This window comes from Callithrix jacchus, chromosome 7, assembly GCF_049354715.1.
Source record: "Callithrix jacchus isolate 240 chromosome 7, calJac240_pri, whole genome shotgun sequence".
NCBI classification, from domain to species: domain Eukaryota; kingdom Metazoa; phylum Chordata; class Mammalia; order Primates; family Cebidae; genus Callithrix; species Callithrix jacchus.
In genome coordinates this window covers 110083802-110102774 of record NC_133508.1, presented here as the reverse complement: position 1 = coordinate 110102774, position 18973 = coordinate 110083802, and the positions used below count along the sequence as shown (strand labels likewise).

Sequence of the window (18973 nt, the reverse complement as noted above, 5' to 3'; positions counted from 1 at the left end):
GAGCCATGCATGTTTGAGTGCCTCACCTCCCCCAAATCTTCCAGCTTATTCAGATGAATGTGTATGGCTGTCAGTCCCTATTGGGGAAACAGGGATTTTTGGTTAAACAATCATCTTTTTTCTTCAAGCAGCTAAGTTTGGAATAGATGGAAGAGAGAAATTAGGGACAAAGCGGATGATTACTCCACACCAATGAGCAAAGCTTTGCATTTGATTTTGATTTTGATTTTGAGTAATTGCTTATTTGAGGATCAAAATGAACTTCTAATATTTTCTAAACACTATTTATTTCAGTTTTGGAGTCCATGTGACCCAGGAGGTACAGCTACATTGTTTCTGACTAGGCTGTAGTATTTATGACTTATTGTCAGGATTCTCTTGCTTCCTCTGCAATCATGGATAGGAATGGGCAAAGAAGTAGTCACCATTTTAACATGTTGTTCTGATACTATTTCTTTCTTTTTTTGTGATATAGACACTTACACTTTTCAAATATTTTCTACCTTATGACTTAATGTTTAACTTTAAACTGTTACACTTGCATACTGTTTTATGTTATTTTATATGATTTCGACTAAAGATAGTTTCACCTCCCAATATGGATAGCTTTTTGTTTTTTGAGGGGAATAAGGGTCAGGGAATACATTATTTTACTGGCAAGGACTACCAGTGCCTTGCTGAATAAATGTAGTGAAGTTGGGCATTACTGTCCTGTTCCTGATCTTAAGGGGAAAGCATTCAGTCTTTCACTATTACCAAGATGTTAACTGTGGGTTTTTTCATGCATGTCTTTTAACTGGTTGCTGGAGTTCCCTTCTCTTCCTAATTTCTAGAGTCTTCTTATCCGTAGTCAGACATGTTATCCATTGCAGTACTGGGCCCAACTCATCTTCCTAACTTCTTGTGAGTTTGTTTTTTGTTTGTTTGTTGGCTTTGAGATGGAGTCTTGCTTTGTCGCAAGGCTGGAGTGCAGTGGCATGATCTCGGCTCACTGCAACCTCCGCCTCCAGGGTTCAAGTGATTCCCCTGCCTCAGCCTCCCAAATAGCTGAGACTACAGGCACATGCCACCATGCCCAGATAATTTTTTCTATTTTAGTAGAAATGGGGTTTCACCATGTTGACCAGATGGTCTTGATCTCCTGACCTTGTGATCCACCCGCCTCAGCCTCCCAAAGTGTTCGGGTGAGTTATTATCATGACGAGATAATGGATTTTGACAATTTTTTTTCCTTTGAGATGATTATGTTGTTTTCCTTCCTTCTTTCTCCTAGAATTGGCAAACACAATTCATGTTCCAAGTTCTGCTTTCCACCTGTGAATAAACATTTTGTAAACAAATATTTACAAGAACACAAACATGCCCATTTACTACTTACTCAGCATAGTTGAATAATTTCTAATAGCTGTCAATTGCACTGCAAAGGCTAGAGTATTTACTATTTTAAAAAATTACCAAACATGATTTATTACATTAATTTAATGAAGTCATTAATTGGTTTTCAGATGTTAATTAAACTTCCATCCCTGAGACAAATCACAGTGTCATAGCGTACAATCTTTTTAACAAATGAGGTGATATTTTTGCTGACATTATATTAAGAATTTTCTTTTCCGTATTTTTTATTTTTGTTTTTTTTTTGAGATAGGGCCTCACGTTGTCACAGAGGCTGGAGTGCAGTGGTGCCATCATAGCTAGCTTCAGTCAACATCCTGGGCTTAAGCAAATCTCCCATATCAGCTTCCCGAGTATTTGGGACCACTGGCACAGACTATCATGCTGGATTTTTTTTTTTCCTGTTTTTGTAGAGATAGAATCTTTCTATGTTAGCCTACTCTGGTCTCAAACTCTCAGCCTTAAGCAATCTTTTCACTTGGCCTTAGAAGTGCTAGGATTTCAGGCGTGAGGTGTCACCCTTGTCCTTATTAAGAATGTTTGTGTATTTTTTACGAAGAATACTTATCTTTAGTTTTATTGTATGTCATGTCTTTTCTCTAGATATGGTCTCAGAATAATACTGACCTCATAAAATAAGTTAGAAAGTAGTCTCTCGTCTTCAAAAACGTTTGAAGACTAATTGTGTATTGTTTAAATAGTTTGTAAAATTTACCAATCAAGCTACCTGAGCCTGGGCTTATTTGGGGGGAACTATTTCTAATTACAAGATTAATTTTCTTACTTATTATATGGGCTAACAGATTTTGTGCCTTGTGTTGAGTCATTTTGTTAGTTGGTACCTTCATAGGAATGTGTCTATTTTATCTAGGTTGTCCAATTTATTGTCATAAGGTTGTTAGTTATATCCACCTATATCCTTTTCAGTTGTGTAGGGTTGGTAACGATGTCTTTAGTTTTATTTCTTCTTTTGGTAGTTTGTGTTTTCACTCTTTTCTTCTTAGTCTAGCTAAGGTTTGTGAGTTTTGTGAACATATTCCAAGAACAAGTTTTTTTGTTTCATTAACTTTTTATGTTGTATTTTTTTATCATTTATATCTGCTCTAATCTCTATTATTTCCTCTCTTCCTCATGCTCTGGATTTGCTTTCTTTAATTGTCAGCCATAAAATACAGTATTGTAATTATTGCTTTAATCAGCCATATATTTTAAAGCAAAGAGAATATATAAACAAACACTTATGTATTGTCTTTTGTTAATCTACATATTTAACACTTCTGAGATTTTTTATTTATTTCTGTGGGTTCTAATTACTGTCTGATATCAATTCTTTTTAGTCTTGCAGACTTTAGTATTCAAAGGAAGGTCTGCTATGAAAAAAAAATCTTAGCCTTTGTTTATTTCTAAGTATTCTCATCTTACCTTACTTTTTAAAGAAGAGTTTTGCTAGAGAGAGAATTCCTTATTTTCAAAGTATGTTTGTTTTGCTTTTAGAACCTTGAATATGTCACTCCACTGCGTTGTTTGTTCCATTGTTTTAGATGGTGATCCAGTTTATAAGTAATAGGCTGTTTTATTCGTGGTGCTTTCAAGATCTGACCTTTTGTTTTGGGCAGGTTGATAAATCTAGGTATGTTTCTCTGTGCATTTATTCTACTAAGGATATAGGGTTTATTTATTATATTCAAAAGTATACAAAAATATTTTTCACCAATTTGGAAATTTGTCAGCTATTATTTTTTCAAATATTTTTTGTCTCTTTTCCCTCTCTCCGAGATTTTCTATATACATATATTGATATACTTCATGGTGTTTTACTGATTTCTAAGGTTTTGCTCATTTTACTGTATTTATTTATCTTCTGTGTTTTTTTCTTTAATTGAATAATTTGTATTGTTCTCTTTTCAAACTCACTAATTCTTCTGCCACCTCAAATCTGCTGCTGAGCTCTTCTACTGAATTGTTCGTTTATTTCAATTGAATTTCTTTTAAACTCCATAATTTCCATTTGGTCCTTTTCAAATAAATTCTCTGTCCTTATTTTGCTTTATGTTTGTTGATTCACTGTTGTTACACTATTAGCTGTTTAGTCATGATTTCCTTCCATTTTTAAACTTATTTTTCATAGCTTTTCTGAAGTCGTTATTTGATAAAACCAATATCTATTGACTGTTCTTCCCCTCGTAACTGTTCTATATCTTTGGATGTCTCAATTTTTTATAGACAGCCTATTATAGTAAATCCAAATTCTCTATTTCTCCTTATAAATTAATTTTTTTATCATTTAAAAAATTTGCTAGGATTGTTTGTTCATTGTATTTTTTGTTTGCTTGTTTTAGGGTTTAGATTTACCTGTGCTATATCAATGAAATCTGTCTCCTCCATGGTTTGCAGTTCCAATGTCCATGTTAAGTTTTTTGTTTGTTGTTCATTTGTGTTTTGTCCTGTTTTTAATTGTTGCTTAAATGTAAGCCAAATTTTGTAGTAATCACTTCTGTATCTGTTTAATTAGGTGGCAAGCTAATGATTTCAGACAAATTGTGTTCCAGAGCCTTGAGCCAGTAGTATGGCTTTTAGTATATCTATTGGTGTTTAGAGATATAAATTCAAACCTCAGGGTATTTTTTTTTTCCAATCTGATCTATCTCTTTCACCTTCCACTGTTATTTTTCAAGTATCCTTCATGACTGCACACAAACAGAGTTGAGTAAGAGTACATGGAAAGCTTGGGTCCTCCACAGTTCCACCTTGCATGCATGAAGCCTCAAACAAGCATGTCTTTGCTCAGCAATGGCCACAACCTCATGCAAGAAGAACCACTATCTCTCCCCACTTCCAAACCACAAAGGTTGTCTATTTCATCAACAATGCCATTGCCTAGGAGAATTCTTTATCACTCCACATAGGTTTGAGGCCCTTTTGACATCAGTAAAAAAACGGGCTGTCTATCAACTCAGCGTTCCCTGCCCTGGCAAAAAACCTCTACATTGAACTGTGAGGAGTGGCCACAGGCACGAGCACTACAAATTCTCACTGTCACTACCCAAAGTGAAGCAGTTCCAAAGCAGAAAAGCTTCTCAAAAATTGCCTTTGGTCAATTAAAAGAGCATAAAAATAGATGTTTTTATTAACTTTATTCTGTTTTATCATTGCTTCGTGGAAGGAAAAATTTGCCAGTCTCCTCATTTGTCCAGCCAGAAGTCCTGCCTCTCTTCTTTGTAATATTTCTGAAATTATTTGGTTTATAAGAAAGATCAAGTTAGTTTAGGCTGACATCCTTGTTTCTTAGATGAGAAAGTTTCTTTCTTTTCTCTTTCCTTTTTTCTGAAATTACTAAAGCCACAGCTTTTAAAGCGGTACTATAAAGGGAACTCAGTTACCATTTTCTTTTAGCATCTATTAATCCTCAAATAAAATGCTCTAGGTTTATACTTTGTTTCTCCAATTCTATTGACAAGAATATGGAAAAATCTGTGACTACAGAGCATATTCAACCTCCTACACAGAAAGTTTAGGACTTCTTTCTTTTATCTCTTTTTTTTTTTTTTAAATCTCTGGATACCTGGTTAGAAATCCATATTCAATGAAAGGTAATCTGATCTTATCATAAAGGGCCTTTGTTCTTTGAAGCAAATTAAAGAAAATTAATCAATTTTAAATGTTCTTGGGATGAGAAAGGAAGGAGACAAACTTTTTTTAAACATATTTTAGGAATAAAGATATTTTTAAAAGGGTCTTGCTAAGTCATATATACTTTTTAAAAGGGGAAAATTATATGAAGCAAAGATTTCACTCAGGAAGAATAATATGAAAAGCTGATAGTAAAATATTCTAAAGTACTTCATCAAATCTACAGTGTTCACTAACAGTGTTAAAAATAGTTTAAATATAATTTGGAATAAAAATTTTCTTGCTATCTTATAGGTAGTTTTTGCTTTCATTATTTTCAGTTATCATTCTTAGAATAAAAAAATACACCTATGCCACAGAAATTCTCATTGATTTGACATTATAACATCTGTAGTCAAGTCCTGGCTGTGCAATTTGAAGCCAATAATTAATTTGTCTGAGTTTCGTTTTACTTATGTGACATAAGGAATAGGAAATATCTCTCTTGTAGAAATGTTATAAAAAATAGATGTTGGCCCGGCACAGTGGCTCAACACTGTAATCCCATCACTTTGGGAGGCTGAGGCAGGAGGATTACCTGAGGTCAGGAGTTGAAGACCAACCTGGCCAAAATGGTGAAACCCTGTCTCTATTAAAAATACAAAATCTAGCCAGGCATGGTTGCATCTGCCTGTAATCCCAGCTACTTGGTGGGGCTGAGTCAGGAGAGTTGCTTGGAGGCAGAGGTTACAGTTAGCCAAGATTGCACCATTGCACTCCAGCCCAGGCAACAAGAGTGAAACTGTATCTCAAAAACAAATAAATTATTGAAATCGATGATACAGTACAAAATACAAAGCAAATGTAACAAAAAGTGGGTCTTCCCACCATTGTATGGAGGGATGAGCAAGGGAGCAGCCATTTTCTTGAGTGTCTAAACTTCTTTAAGTCATGGAAAGAAGTCCTTCACCCCTAACCCCAAAGTCATTATATTTCTTCCTGAATATCTGTATCAAATGGGGACTGAGTTTCCCAGACAAGTTGCTAAGAGTCTTTTGTGGATGTGAAAAGGAGGCAGTTTGGAAAACAAGAAGAATGGGTGTAATCAGAAAAGCTTGTGGTATAATCTCTACATTATAATGATAGGTAGTTGAGACTCTTTTGGTCCTGATTCTAGAGAAACTTTTAGCTTAGAATTGAGTTCAGATAAGGATAACACACTGTGCTATGATTTGAATATGTTCCCCACATTTCATGTGCTGGGCATTTGATCCCAAAATTCATATGTTGATTGGAAGTAGGATCTTCAGGTGGTAATTAACATTTGATAAGATCTTTAGAGTGGGGCTTCATAAGAAGAGAAAAAGACCTTAGCTGACAGACTTGTTCTTGCCCTCTCACCAAGCGATGTCCTCTGTTATGTTATGATATAGCAAGGAGGTCCTCACCAGTTGCTGGCACTATGCTCTTGGGCATCCCAGCCCACAGAACTGTGAAGTAAATCAACTTACTTTCTTTATAAATTACCCAGTCTGTGATATTGTGTATACCCATAAAAAATAGACTAAGAAAATTGGTATAGAGAGGTGGAGTTGTTGCTGTAACAACCTGAAAATATGGAAGTGGCTTTGAAACTGGATAATGGGTTAAGGCTAGAGTACTTTGGAGGAACAGACTAGAAAAGGACTGCATTTCCACAAACTAAGCATTATGGGCAATTCTGGTGATGGCTCAAAGAGAAGACTAGGGGAATTCTGCAACTTCTTTAAAATTACTTATTTGGTTGTGTCTCAAAGAAAATGGTTGACATGTGCTCATGTTCAAGGGCTTTATGAAATGCAGAAGTTAAGAGCAATAAACCAGGTTACATGGCAGAAGTAAATACCTAAGCAGCAAAGCATTCAGGCTACTTCATGGCCACTTTTAAAGACTTAAGATGTGAGAGGAACCAGAGCACAAAAATTTGCAAAATTCACAGCCTGGCCATGTGGTAGAGAAAGAAAACATTTTTCAGCAGAAGAAAGCAAGAATGTGGTCCTTGACTGTCTTCTAAGGCGATTAGTACTGACAAAAGGGATCAAGACAATGAGAGAAAGACCCTGAAGGCATTTCAGAGACCTTCAAAACTGCTTTCTCATCACAAGACCAGAACTCTAAAAGGGCAGAATGGTTTTGGGAAATGAGCCTCTGCCTGGAGCTTCCTTGGCTTTCTGCTCCTTGCATGTCAGTGTATTGCTCCTCAGCTACCTGAGCTGTGGCTGAAGCAGCCCAAATGTGGCTCAAGTCTCCACTCTGGAAAGTACAATTATAAAAGTTGGCAGCATCCATCTGGCGATCATTCTGCAGGTTTACAGAATACAAGAGCTGTAGGGTCATGGCAGCCTGTACCTAGATTTCAAAGGATGTTGCAAACAGCCTGGGAGACAAGGCAGAGATGTATTGCAGACATAGAGTCACCACAGAGTCCCTGCTAGGGCAATGCTGAGCAGAAATGTGGGGTCACCAAAAGCAAATGCAACAAAAACAAAATTAAATAAATGGGACCTAATTAAACTAAAAAGCCTCTGCACAGCAAACAAGAAAATAAAATTGGCAGAGTGGATAGACAACCCACAGAATGGGAGAAAATATTTTTCCAAATTACACAGCCAATAAAGAACTAGTATTCAGAATATATAAGGAACTCAAACAAATCAGCAAGTAAAAAACAATCCCATCAAAAAGCGAGCAAAGGACAAAAATAAACATTTCTTGAAAGAAGATGTACAATAAAATGGCCAAGAATCATGAAAAACTACTCAACATGGCTAATCATCAGAGAAATGCAGATTAAAACCACAATGAGGTATCACCTTACTTCTGCAAGAATGGCCATTATTAGAAAGTCAACAAACAATAGATACGGGTGCATCTGTGGAGAAAAAGGAATACTTATACACTACTAGCGGGAATGTGAATTAGCACTACTGAGGGACTGTGTTATAGGGACTTCCCAGGTTCAGCTGGGGGTCTTGTTTCTAGTGCAGAAAGTCTCCGGTTTTCCGCCTCTGGCCAGCTAGGGCCCTTTGTTTCCACTTTCCCACCTCCGGCAGGCTAGGTCGGGCCTTTGTCTCCATTTTCCAGCCTCTGGCTGTTGGAGGTGGGGGCTCTGTGACTCAAGGGTTGTAAAACAGTAGCCAATGCAGTCAAGGATTCAATGATCAATCCAGGGAAAGTTTGAAAGAACCCCTGTCATTGGATGAGAACAAGAATGGGGCAGGAATAACTCGGGAGTAGAAACTCTAGCCACCCCAACCTCGAGAGCACCCGCTCTGGATCCCCTTCCGTGGGCATGGAAGCTGTCCTTTTGCTTTGCCCAATAAATTGAACTACTGCGCATTCTTTGGGTTCACGAGTTTTTTCGCTGAGGCCTCTTTCCCCATTCTTTGGGGTTAGGAAGGCCAACAGCCTAAGTTCCAGGTATAGCTACTCCACTTACCTGGTGGTCTGCTGGTTAGGTCTCCTGGTTTTCACCTAGGTGACCTGGCTTCAGCTCCTAGTATGGGAAGCAGGGAATCCAGCCGCAATTGCTCTGGTTATACTACCTCTGTGGAACGGAAAACAGTATGGAGATTCCTTAAAGAACTGAAAGTAAATCTACCGTATGACCTAGCAATCCCACTACTGGGTATCTACCTAAATAAAATAAATCATTATATGAATAAGACACTTGTGCACATGTTTATAGCAGGACAATTCACAATTACAATGATGTGGAACCAACCTATTTGCCCATCAACTAAAGTTGATAAAATGTGGCATATATGGAATACTACTCACCCATTAAAAGGAATGAAATGACATCTTTTGCAGCAACTTAGTTGGAGTTGGAGACCATTATTCTAAGTCAAATAACACAGGAGTGGTAAACCCAAAATGGTATTTTCTCACTTATAAGTGGGAGATAAGTTATGAATACACAAAGGCATACAGAGTGATATAATGGCCATTTGAGACTCAGAGGAGGGAGGGAGGGTGGCAGGGAGGCTGGGGATAAAAAATTACACATTAAGTATAATGTACACTACTTGGGAGGCAGGTGCAATAAAATCTCAGAATTCAACACTATGTAATTCATCCATTAAAAAAAAAAAAAAGACGCTTATACCCCCAAAGCTATTGAAATAAAAATGTAAACAAAAAAGAAATGTGAGATGAGAGCTGCCACAGAGAGTGTCCACCAGGCCATGCCTAGCGGACCACTATGGGGACCCCAGAACTGCCCAAGGCCTTGATAGCACAGCTTTCACCTCTGTGTATCTGAGGGGTGGCACACAAATAAGAGTGAAAGTTTATTCTTTAGTTTTTCAACTCAATTTTGTGTTCCCTGTTGGGTTTTGAACTTACTTGCTATCAGTTACCCCTTTTTTCTAGCCTCTTTCTTTATTTTGAAATGGAAATGTCTTTCCTATACCTGCCCCACTATTGTATTTTGTAAAGTACCTAACTTGTTTTGATTTCACAGGTTCATAGCTGAAGAAAATTTGCCTCAGGGTTAATCATGTCTTAAGCACACCCATGTCTGATTTAGATGAAACTCTGGACTTCGGACTTTTGAGTTGGTGCTGGATTGAGTTAAGACTGGGGCTGTTGGGATGGAATGAAGGAGATTAATTTTGGGGGCCGAGGGTGGGATGCTATGGTTTGAATGTGTTCCCCAAATTTTATGTGTTGGAAACCTAATCCCTAGATTAATATGTTGATTGAAATTTTAGCCTTTGAGAGGTAATTAGAATTAGATAGTCATTGGGGTGGAACCCTCATGATACAATTTGGGGCTTTATAAAAAGAAGAGACCTGAAGTGATAAACACACATTTTATCCCTTTTACCATGTAATACCCTTTTGCCATGTTATGATGCAGTAAGAAGACTTTCACCAGATGCTGGCACCATGTTCCTGGACTTCCCAGTCTCCCAAACCATGAGCCAAGTAAATTCATTTATAAATTTTCCAGTGTGCGGTATTCTTTCATAATAACAGAAAACAGACTAAGGCAGAATACTACAGTGTGTGTTATGCACCATAGAGGCAGCAACGCTAATGGCATACCCAGATGCAAAGTGCTGAAACCTTAGTACCCTTAGCAAAATTTCAAAACTAGTTTTCACTGTCAGAGTTTCTACATGAGTTAAAGACAGTCAGTAACTCCCTTCCTCCCTCAAATCTAAGGATGCACATGTTGTACCATAATCTCCCACAACCCAAATGCAATTTTTCAGTAATTTTACCAAGACTCTTGACTTGGAAGAAATTTACTTTTTTTTAAATCAGTGAATGTATATTGTTGGTTAGAGTTTAAAAGAAACATGTCAGATGGGCCATGGACAAGAACCTTTTTGCAAACAATCAGACTCGGAATAAAATAAAACAGTAAGCATTCTGCTATAAGTCAGTTCCCTGTTCAAGCACCCAGAGCCTCACCTCTAAAATAAGATGTGAAAACTATGTCTCTGCATTTGCATATGACTGTACCATTGGGTATCCACATAATAGGATTTTCAATTCAAATATCTTTTCCATGATTTTTATCCAGTAACCTTGATTGAGTTGTTATGATATTAAATCTGTTTACCCTGATATTTAAAATTTTCTGAAGTGTGTTTTCAGATTATATTTTTACACTGTATATGTACTATCAATTCCTACTGAGAAGCAATTAAAATTTTGTATAACATAGTTTTCAAGATTATTTTGTTTTTATAACAAATTTATGAGGTAGGTCATGCCAGTACTATTATTACTAAATGAGAGGTATGCAGTGGCACAAACATAAAAAAGTACCCTAGCTGTAAAGTAAAAATAATTTCATGAAAACAATGGGGATAGAGCATTGTTTTACAATGCTCCTTATCATGCTGGTGTTTGGAGACTGATTGTTTTGCGTTTTTTTGGATAACAGGACTCAAGAGGTAAAAAATGGTAAAAGTTAAAAGTCTTTCAACATATATAGAAACGAACAGTATTTTCATAAGTTTTTTCTTTAATAACATTTCCTCTGGGCATGCATGCATAATTTTTCAATAGACATTTGGGATTTTAAGATGCTTTGTAGCCCACATCCTTGAGGGAAAAATACAAAATAAAACTTATTCTCCAAGCTAGGTATGATTTACTACCGTTGCATATCCAGGTTACTTATGGTGGAATGATGTGGTATATTTGCCTCTTATACTCTTTTCTGAATACTTACTTACTAAGCAATAACATGTTAATTGAAGTTAATTTTAAATGCATGTACAGTAGAAAGAATCTAAATAAGAGGCTGGATTTATAAAAGGCAAGATACTCTAGTGTAGAATAAGTGGCACCATTTTGAAGTGAAATTTCTAATAAGGAAATTACTGAAATGTATATTATACTTATGCAATATGTTTCTAATAAGAGGATTTTAGGATAATTTAGAAAGCTTTAAATAGGAAGATAACTAGATTTTCATTCTATGTAACACAGTGGTAATCTGACCCAACACTTCATTTTCAGCCCGCAGCATCTGACAGCTTCAGTTACTATGAGTAATTGTAACCAAGGCAACATGACAGGGAATAATTAATGACTGGAATTTATCTTCAAAATATGAAGAACACTCTAAATAATAAATATTAGCATAATAACAATACCTCACACCTTTCTCTATCTTCAGCACTCTTCAAACATTTCCACAAATTAAGAATTGTGATTTTATATATAGGAGGATATGACTGACATGTATATAATATTAAAAAGAGAATTAATTATAGTAAAATTGACATATTATTAAATTTATACCAAAAGCCTTCCCAAATCTCTACAAATATATAAAAGCAGATGTTCTCCCTCTTTCTATATCTTTCATGCCCAACTAAGTTGAAAGTGTGTGAAGGAATATCCACATAAGATATTCGAGAGAAGGTAGATTTAGCAGTCAGATTACCTTGGCTACAAATCATATACTAGCGTTTCAACTTTGAGCATTCATTAATCTTTTTCACCCTCCTTTGTTGTTGGTGTTGTTGTTTTAATTAGAAAGTAAGGTTGATGTTAATAACGGCAAGTCAGGGTCCTGACCCACTCGCACAAGTAACTGCACAAGATTCAGGGATCTTTCAAGAACTAAACTTGTAGTTGTTTCAGATGCATGTCTTACAAACTGATGAAGTACCTGTAATAGGAAGCTTCACAGTGTACTTACGTAGCTGCCCCTCCTGCCCCACACTCCATACCCCTAAACCCCTGACAAACGCTAATCTTCAATTTCTGTAATTTTGTCATTTCAAGAATATTACATAGATTGAATCATGCAGTATATAACCTTTGGAAATTAACTTTTGTGTTTTTTTAAACTCAAGATACTATCCTGGTGATTCATTTAGGTTGTTGTGTTTATAAGTTTGTTCTTTGTTAAATCACCAAGCAGTTTTCCTTGGTATGGGTGTACCATAATTTTTCAGACATTCACTTGCTGAAGGACATCAGGGTTGTTGCCAGTATTTGGCTATCATGATTTAAACAGCTATATAGACATTTGTGCACAGGTTTTCATGCAACAATAAGTTTACATACCTCTAGGTAAATGTCCAGGAGTGGAATTCCTGGGTTGTATGGTAGCTGTACGTTTAGTTCTAAAGAAACTGCTGAACTGTTTTTTCACAGTGGTTGTACCATTTTACATTCATGTCAGCAGTGTATGAGTGATCCATCTTTTCTGCATCTTTGCCCAGCATTTAGTGTCATCAGTGTTCTTTATTTCTAGCCATTCTTATAGGTGTAAAGCAGTATCTTACTGTGGTTTTAATTTGCATTTTCCTAAAAGGTAGCAATGTTGAACATCTTTTTCTTACTTTTTTGAAGTTGAAGGATGAGATAACTACTTTTTGTATTATTTTTCTTAATAATAAAGCTGATGATGCTCTATATTTTCTATTATTTTATAGAATGACTTCATTTTTACATTTTTCTAAATATACTATAATAGTGATTTTCATTATTTCCTTGATCTTATAGTTTGTTGTTGCTTTGTTTACCAGAACGATTAACAATCATTTTTTCAGAGACACTACTTCTCATGCAGTTTATTCTTATCTGAACTTGACTGAATTAAGTGACACATAGACAGAATTATTTCTGGATGAGTTTGCGAGGTTGTTTCAGGAGGAGATTGGTGTGTGACTTGGAATGGATAGGCAAATTTTACTCTTAATATGGGAGGACATGGAAAGAACAAAACTTCAGGAGAAAGGCAAATTTGGCTTCCCTGATTCTGAAGCCTTCAGGCTTGATTGGCCATGCTACTGAGTTCTTGGGTTCTGCTTGCTAACAGCCTATCATGGGACTTCTCAGCCTCCATAACCATGTGTGCCAATTCACCTAGTAAATCTCTTCTCAACTGTCTATCTATGTATCTATCTAATCTATCTGATTTATTGTTTCTGCTGGTTCTGTCTATCTGGAGAACCCTACAAATACAAACACAAAAAGAGAAAATCTGATATAGAATGACAACCCAAGGAAATATCTTATTTATTTGGATAGTTAGTACAGATTACAGTCTACAACCAAAATTGTCACTGTTCTTCAACTTGGTAAGGTAGATGAAGCATATCTAGAAGAAATAACAAAGAAAAAAATGAGAGAAAATAAAATTTTTTTCAGGATCATTTGAATCATTAATTTTTTTATGTTATGCTAAATATTTAATGTTAACTACTATGCAATGGGGTAAGGGTGGAGGGACTTGGGGCATTAACTTTTCATTCTGGAATTTTTTGTTGTTTAATATTGGAGTTCACTGGTTGGTTCTAAACTATATCTTGAACAACTAAATATCTAAGTATTTTCCCTATTTCACTGACTTTACATATGAATCAAAATATTTACTTTGTAAGCACAGTTGAGCAATGCAAGAGTTAGCAGTGCCAACCCACTTTGCAGTAAAAAAATCCACGTATAACTTTTAACTTTCCAAAAACTTAGCTACTAACATCCAACTATTAACCAGAAACCTTACTGATACTATATATGACTGATTAAAGACTATTTAGTAAGTCACAGGTCTTACACTCTGTATTCTTACAATAAAGTAAGCTAGAGAAAAGGAAATATTTTTAAGAAAATCTTAAGGGAGAAAAAATGTATATATATCCTTATCATCTTAACATTGAGTAAACTGAAGAGGAGCAGGAAGTGGAGGGATTGTTGTTGCTGCCTCAGGGTGGCAGAGGTAGAAAAGGTGGAGGGAGTGAAAGGAGAGGCAGGAGAGGCAGACAAACTTGGTGTAATTGTACTTTAAAATATGTCTGAATAATGTGCTTTTAAATTTCTTTAAAATACCAATCCTTAACTCCATCATTTGGTTTAGTTTCAGTGCCAACATTATGAAAGGGTCCGCATTAAAAAGAAATCAAGAGTAGTTTTGAAATATCAGAATCCTTCTGACAAATTATCTAATGTCAATCTGTTTTCTGGCACTGTTGCTTCTACATCTCTTTCTTCATCATCTGATCTACTGGTCAAAAGGACTCATTTCCATCAAATCATCTTTTGTAAATTGCTTTGCTGTGGTGTCTGTTAGGTCTTTGAATTTTTCCAAGATCTGTATTTCAAAATGCTTCACTTGCCCCCCATTTTGCCATATACACAATCTTTTTCATGATTTTCCTTACTGGCTCCGTCAAAATCTTGTGAGGTTATGCACAACTCCAGGACACAGTTTTCTTCAGCAGGAATTTATTATTTGGAGCTTAATGGCTTTCAAAGCACTTTTTTTGTAACAGCAATGACATTCATGGTGTACTTCCTCCAAACTTTCATGGTTCTCTATAGGGGTTTTCTTCCATAACACTGACAATTCTTTCAATTAAGGTAGTGTGTAATAAACCTTAAGGGTCTTTATGACCCCCTGATCTAGAAGCCAAATTTGATATATTGTGTTTGGGGGCAAGTAGACCACTTTGAACTCATGAGGTCTGGGTTACCAGGGTCGTTGCCTAAAAGACTTTAAAAGCCAGTTCCTTACTGGCAAACAACTTCTGACTTCAGGGACAAAGCATCTTTTGAACCAACCCAGAAAAACAGTTTTCGTTGCCCAGGGCTCCTGTTGTACAACTACAAAACTGGCAGCTGGTGTTTGTATTCTTCCTTCAAGGCTCCAAGTTTTGCAGCTTTATAGATAAGACCAAGCCTGATTATAAACCCAATTTAATTTGCACAAAGCAGTAGAGATAATCTATCTCTTCCTGTCTTACATTCTGCTGCTTGCTTGAAGTTTTCACTAATAAATATCCTTTGTAGAATATGTTTCCAGAATAGGGCACCTATGTCTTCATTAAAAACCTTTTTACACTGATATCCTTTCTCCTTGATAATTTTCTTTATGATTTGCAAGAAATTGACTACATATTTTTAGCCTGAAGAAGCCTCTTCTGTATTTTTGAAATTTTTTAACCTAACCTCTTTCTAAAATTATCAAACCATCTTTTACTGCCATTAAATTCTCCTGCATTAGATTTTTCCCCCTTGTTTTGCTTTCAGTTGTCATATAATGACTTTGCTTTTTTTCAAATCTATTAGCATCATTAGGTATGCCTTGTTTATAGCAATTTTGCACCTATATGAAAGCTGTATTTTCCAGCATGAGATGAAAAGCATTTTGCAAAAAATGCAAGGTTTTCATGCCTGCTGGTCAACTACAATGATGGCTTCACAAATTTTCTTTTCTTTTAAAAAATGGTCTTTAGGCTTGGCATGTTTTGACCTGGAAGGGTGAACAACCTCAGCTGCAGACCTCACTCTAGGGTACATATTAAGGAATTCAACTTTTTCTTGTAATGTTATGATTTTTCCCTGCTTCTTGGGGGCACATCCAGCATCACAAGAGTCACATGGGTGTTATTGACAGTTTACCGTATCACACTAAACATGATACAAAATATGTGAAAATTGGCCTGGGATGGTGTCTCATGCCTGTAATCCCAGTACTTTGGGAGGCCAAAGTGGGTAAATTGCCTGAGCTCTGAGTTCAAGACCAGCCTGGGCAACACAGTGAAACCCCGTCTCTACTAAAATACACACACACACACACACACACACACAAATTAGTCAGGCATGGTGGCATGCACCTGTAGTCCCAGACACTTAGGAGGCTGAGGAAGGAGAATTGCTTGAACTCAGGTGGTGGAGGTTGCAGTGAGCCGAGATTGAACCACTGCACTCCAGCCTGGGCAACAGAATGTGACTTGGTCTCCAAAAAGAAAACAAGAAAAAAAATACATGCGAGAATCTTGAGAGATCACTTTTACTGTGATACACATTTTAATAGAGAGAGAAACTATAAACATAGAGAGAATTAGCTTCACAAAATGTTTTAAGCAGATTCAACACTTGAACTTAACCACAATAGCAACAGAAGGTGGCTACAAACTTAGTATAATAGTATAGCATGTATTAAAGCTAATTTTATGCAGTTACTATTTAATAGTGAATCTTTACATTTCTTTTGACTGAAATAGCATTATGCCTGGTCTATGTTTGTGTGCATAAGTTTTTATACATTTTAACTATAATATATTTGTGCATATTTAATGATAGTAAATCAAAATATAGACTAGTATGTACACATATTTTATGCATTCATGAAATAACTATTTTTCTCAATATTTCTAGGTTACACAGTTCCTCTGTAAATTTTTTCAAATTGTTACAAATTTCCAAAACAAGTTTCCAATATACTGTAAAGAAAAAACCCACACATAAGTGGATCCATGTGGTCCAAACCTGTGTTGGTCAAGAGTCAAATGAACTATAGTATTTTAGGTCATCTTAAGTTCCTCTGCTCTGTCTTAAAGGTACACAGGTCATTTGAACAACAAACTCAGAGATTTAAAAAAAAGTTATTTTTTCTTGTATGTTCTTGTGACACATAATCATGAAGTTGAGGTAAGTGGGAGCGGTTGGAAAAAAATAGCTTTAGATAATAAGGTAATCTTTTTTTTTTTTTTTTTGTAGTCTTTTCTCCTTGGGCAGGGGTGTGTGAGGAGTGGGTGGGGCCAGCGGACCTCACTGCAGGGCCTAGGCAAGTTGTTCTTTACCTTCTCTCAAAGAGATCTGCCAACCTCTTCCCTCACTTGAAGACATGGGGTGCAGGGGGCATTTTCTGACCAGCTGTTCTTTTCTGATCTGTTCTTCCTAAAAACAAAATTGAGTGCTTAAAACAGAGTACAGCTAGCCTACAGTTCCAAACCACGAAACCTCTAAGGCCGCTGTTAGATAATAAGGTAATCTTAACAAGAAATGGTGCTTAGATGATAATGCTACTTAATACCAAGATTCTGTATTTGCATTTAGACTTTAAAAATATCTGTAGAGGTGGGGAGTGGTGGCTCACGCCTGTAATCCCAGCACTTTGGGAGGCCAGGGCAGGCAGATCACGAGGTCAGGAGATCGAGGCCATCCTGGCCAACACAGTGAAACCCCATTTCTACTAAAAATACAAAAAAATTAGCTGAGTATAGTGACGTGGTCCCGAGCTTAGGAGGCTGAGGCAGGAGAATTGCTTGAACCTGGGAGGGGAGGGTGCAGTGAGCTGAGATTGTTCACTGCACTCCAGCCTCAGCTACAGAGTGAGATTCTGTCTCAAAAAAAAAAAAATATGTAGACTAGCTTCCTTCCTATGAGTAGGCACACACATATATTATATATTAGTATTAGTATTGGCATTCATAATAAAGCTCCATCTAGTGTTTACAGATATTCTAAATCGTAGGTAAATTTGTGTTTTGATTCTTCTTTAATTAAAAAATCATTTCAGAAATAAATTTTATTAATTATATATATTTACTTACCCACCCAGCCCTATTAAAACAGAAAAGTGAGACATTTTAAAGGATTATCTAAATGATGACAAAAATCTTGCTATTGCTATTAGAAAATAGAGTAAGTTTATAAGTGCTCATGTAATTATAACTAATATGTACAATTATTGCAAAATTAATATTATAAAACTACTGTTTTATTATCAGGAGAAAATTATTTGCTTTTTACTTAGTTATCAGAAATATTCAAACTTTTGCAGTGTTACTCACCTTCAATTTGTCTATGAAATTCTCAGTTTCTACGTTTCCACTAAGTTAATTACGATGGCATGCAAAATGCTAAACACAAAGTGCCTACAGTGCCATGAAGTGTAATAGAATTTTAAAACCAGGTTACTCACAAATAAAAAATTAGTTTTACTAACTCTGTTGGTTTTGAGAGCTCTTATTGTGCATCAATAAAGTTCTGGTGATAAAAATGAGTCCCAGTGTGATGGATCATAATAATACTTGTATTCATCTGAAATATTAAAAATTCTAAGCAACAGAACTGCAGTCTGCTCGTGGGTGAACAGTTCTCTAAATATATAGAAAATACTATTTCCTTTTTTATGTCACTTTCTATATAAATTTCATTAATTCACTCATTCAATAATGTTCATTAACCCCCCCCGGTATGTTATAAATCCTCTATATATGTACAGTGGGAGAAACTGTTAATCATTCCCTATATCCATTACCCTTATTTTCTTTTTAGGAGTGAAATACAGCACCCCTTCCTCCACTCCTGCCACCACTAAAATTGTGTTTAGCATCTGACTACCAAAATAGAGACATTTCCTAGACTTTTTTACAGCTATGTACTTAGCTAAGTACTGCCCTGAGATCGAATTTAAACCAGCGGATGAAAGCATAAATATTGTATGCAAATTGCGTATGACTTCTTGTTCATCTCTTTAAAACTAAATCTATTTTCCTGGTACTGCCTCTTTTTCCATTCTACAGAGAGTAATGAAGATAGGAGCCACCATTCCCTGGGAAAATTCAATAGGAAAATCCTGAGTCCTTTAAGGACTTTACAGAGGACAGCCCCCTGGCCAGCTGAACTATGTTTTTGTGAGACAAATAAACTCCTATCATAT

At 36.0% G+C, this 18973-nt stretch overlaps 1 long non-coding RNA gene across 1 annotated transcript; it reads right to left on the bottom strand.

Annotated features, from left to right (window-relative positions):
• Positions 1 to 495: 495 nt before the first annotated feature.
• LOC144577029 (uncharacterized) lies at positions 496 to 8594 on the bottom strand. Its single transcript, XR_013520180.1, has 2 exons — positions 8483 to 8594; positions 496 to 1314 (listed from the first exon to the last, which is right to left on the bottom strand). It is a non-coding gene; the product is annotated as an uncharacterized LOC144577029 (long non-coding RNA).
• Positions 8595 to 18973: the final 10379 nt, after the last annotated feature.